At 41.3% G+C, this 4078-nt stretch overlaps 1 protein-coding gene across 2 annotated transcripts in view; it reads right to left on the reverse strand.

Annotated features, from left to right (window-relative positions):
• Positions 1–4078, reverse strand: part of KCNH1 (potassium voltage-gated channel subfamily H member 1) — a 421068-nt gene that overhangs the window by 371694 nt on the left and 45296 nt on the right. The gene's annotated exons all lie outside the window — the stretch shown is intronic.

Here is a 4078-nt window from a genome sequence, read left to right on the forward strand (position 1 = left end):
AAAAAAAAAGAGTGTCAGGCAATAGAAATGTTTCTCTGACTTGGTGACTTGGCCCAGGCTCTTCTCAATCCCCCTCCTATAAGATCTTATAGAAACTGAGCTGGTTCAGGGTCTCAAATGGACAAGCTAGTCAAACGGCCATTCTATGATTGCCTTTCCAAGGCCAAGGGATAAGAAATGAATTCAACCCCGGGGTAGGTAGGAAAAGCACCAGCAGATTTTAGTCTGCTTTGGGATGAGGGGAAGGACGGCTAATGCCTGGTCTTTACTGAGAATCTAAAGATCTCAGTGATCTTGACTGCTTTTAACGGTCTCCAAAGATGACGGTCCTTTTTAACATCCCAAAACCCATAAGCACCAAGGTTATCACCGAGGCAGTTGCACCATGAGACCCTTGAAAGCCTGTCAGGATTTTCAAGACTAGGCTTTGGTCTCAGGAGCTCCAAAAACCTAGACACAGGTATATAGTAAATAAACCAAGCATGCAACTATTTTTACACAACACCTAAAATCAGGACTAGGCAATTTTGCTTTTTTATGTTTTAGCATTTACAAGCATTTCAGCACCTCCCTATAGAAATCTCATCCATGAAATTTTACCCTGGAGCACCTTTCTAAGACAGACTTAGAGTCCAGAGGACAGTGGAGTTAAAAAGAAGAATGCTCTTTTTTTATTTTTTTGCACAACCTTTAAGAATCATAATCTGCTTAGATGTTATTTTGTTATGATATTCAGTATACCATAATTTTTCTTTGACCTAAGAGATGCTTACAAACTTTCAAGTTTCCAATTGAAGTATTTTCATTTACTTTCTCATTTTGACTAAAAAGTAAATTGTGATAAAGAAATATGTCCTGTAATATTTACTTGTTTTTTTATTTGATCAGACTTATCTCATAACTTTGTATTTGCTCCTATTTTTATGTTTCATGTAGTCTTGAGAAAATATTAGGTGCTATATTCATTAAATCGGCCTACAAAATTATGTTGTACAACTTTTTTAGCCCATTTTTTTAATAGCCCAAGTCACAGAAGACTAAACACTGTAACTTTAAACTTTCTATGTCCTATGTCCTTAAGTTTAGGAATTCCTCTTCTAAAGAATATACACCTGGATTATTTGCTTTTAATCCAATTTAATGTTGTTTTAACTACTGTGCTTTTTTGTATGTTAATTTATTGTAAATATTACAATATGTATATTTGAAAGGAAAAAAAATCAAGATCCGGATAATTTTTTGTCTATAACCAGAACAGTGAATCAGCTCTTTTTTAACTCATTCCAGGAGTTCTGGGCTTTAATAAAAAGCTAGTGGTGCTTTTATCTACCCTGATGCCATGAAGCAGAGGTGTGGAACTGCTGGAGTCAGCTTACAAAGAGATGAGTGGTAGTTGGACTGTGGGGGTCCCATTAATGTCAACAGGAGGGGACAGCACATACTCCACAGGAGTCTTTGACATCTCCCTTAAATGTACCATTTATGAATGTGCTGTGGGAACTGTGAAGTAAGATTTTTTTAGAGTCTCAGAGTCAGGCTCTTCTTTGAATCAAAACAAAACTGGAGTTGGATTCTGCAAAGCATTTTAAGAAAAGCAGAAATTTATTTTTTAATCAGATAGCAAACAGTCATACATGCAAGGGCTCTATCTCCACCCTACCATCACCATCAATGCAACCCATGTTGTGGGAACAGTGATGAGAGGCACATGGCAGGGCAGATGCCCCAGACCCACCGAGCAGGGAGCTCAGGTCCCTGGTCCATCAACTGATACAACATAAAGGAATGCTCTGGACCTCTGGGCATTGCCCTGTTCTCAGACTAGCCTCCCACTCTGCCCTATCCTTGACTCTCTTTCCAAGAAGGCAGCCCTTCAAGCAGTGGCTCTCAACCTTCCTACTGCCACAGCCCTTTAATACAGTTCCTGTGGGTTGCGACCCACAAGTTGAGAACCGCTGCCTTAAAGGAACTAGCTCTCAACTGGCTGAGCAGAAGGAATGGAAAGCTGAGAGGTGTAGGATGGGGAATGAATGGCGAGGTGAAATGTCACACTTCCTTCAGCACAGGCAGAACTCTTTCCCAAATTCCCAACCCCATGCATGTTTTCCTTTGTGCTCTACAGACACTTTATAATAGCAATCATCCATAGCCAGGTGAAAAAACAGATGCATTTATTCATGCACTGATTTTATAAGCATAACTACTACAGACCAGGCAAAGTACTAGACACTAGAGATGCTAACATAAATAAGACACTGACTGGGCCCAGACAGCACATACTCCAGTAGGGAAGACTGACAAATAAATAAAAAATCATGATATAGTAAGCTATGTTCTCTGACACTGATGAGACTGCCCACAGAAGGCCTATCAAATCCAGGCTAGGAAATCAAGGAATGTTTCGGGGAGGAAGTAACACTAGAGCAAAATTTAGAAAGATCAGTAAAAATTAGATGAACTCAAGAAGGAAAGAGAGACTTTCCACACAGAATGAACAACCCCTACAAAGACAGAAAATCATAAAATAGGGTACTGTGTCAGTGAAGAACAAAACATTCTGAATGGCTGGATGAAGGGGCATGGCTTGTAAAGGGGAGTGGAAGCTAAGCGAGGCCTGAAGTAGTGCTAAAGAGACTGACAGAGGCCAAACTCAGAAGACGGTAGACAGTAAAAACCCAGACAGTAAGTTAAGAAATTTGAACTTTATCCCAAAGCCCACAGGGAACCAACGGATTTAAATATGGTTGATGGTAAGGAGAGAGATACATACACCAACTGTATATGAGAAGGACAGAACAACAAGCAAGAGACCATGCGGGCCTAGACCAAATCCACGGCCTGGGCGGGGGGCAAGGGGAGACTTGACAGCAGCTACAGAAGCAGAATCAACCAGATCTGGAAAAGCAGCTGCTGAGGAAGAGAAGAGGCAATCCAGGTGGCTCCAGACTTTCTGTTTTTGGTGACTGGGGTGACAGGTATTCAATGAGGATTGAAACACAAGAAGAGAGCAAACCAATTTGGTGGGAGATAATATGTACAATTTAAACCAACAATGTCCCTTATACCAAAGCTCTGGGGGAACCAGTTCTAGAAAAACTTTAACTCCTACTATCCAAAAGGACAACTGGGAAGGGACAACCTAGTGAGAATCGAGCTCAAGATGATCCTGCTCAGGAGAAGCCAGATGGTCATTTTCCATAGTGAAAAGAAGGCAGCTGATTCACCTTCCTCCCTCAAGGAAGCCTTTCCCAGATACAAATGTACCTCTCGGAGATCTGCCTGTCGCTCTAGTATACCCCCACTTGCCTTACACAGACTCTTATTTGATCACTGATTGTGCCTTTTTATTCTTATCTGCTTACCTGTCTGCCTCTTCCCCCAAGTAGATTCAAACAAACAGTGGCTCTATTTCATATATTTCCTGGGTCCAGCACATTTCCTTGTATGTAGACATAAGGCCAGACACCCAAAGGACATCCAATAAGTCTATGTGTTAAATAAATACGGATGAAGGACAAACATCTTTTCTTTGCACTTGTCGACTTCTGTCTGGGCTTCCAATAGACAGAGTCCCAAAGATAAGTAGCCCAGGCTCCTGGCTCACTCCTATAATCCCAGCACTCTGGGAAGCCAAGGCAGGAGGATTGCTACAGTTCAGGAGTTTAAGACAAGCCTGAGCAAGAGCAAGTCCCTACTTCTACCAAAAATAAAAAAAAATAGAAAAATTAGCTAGACATGGTAGCACTTATTAATAGTGACAAAGTAAGACTCTGTCTCAAAAAAAAAAAAAAACAGCCTATTTTAGTTTTAGGAGGTATTTTTGTGCTTCCCTCAGGCATTTCTATACCCATCCCTCCAATTATACTCCATAAGTTCAACTTTGAACTAAGCTCAAATGAAGAAATACCTGGCCCAGTTTTATCACAAACATCACCAGCAAGTTTAGAATAGCAGAGTTGGCTCGGTGCCTGTGGCTCAACCGGCTAAGGCACCAGCCACATACACCTGAGCTGGTGGGTTTGAATCCAGCCGGGACCTGCCAAACAACAATGACAGCTAGAACCAAAAAATAGCCGGG

Source organism: Otolemur garnettii, unplaced genomic scaffold, assembly GCF_000181295.1.
Source record: "Otolemur garnettii isolate 467f Iridium unplaced genomic scaffold, OtoGar3 scaffold00178, whole genome shotgun sequence".
NCBI lineage: Eukaryota > Metazoa > Chordata > Mammalia > Primates > Galagidae > Otolemur > Otolemur garnettii.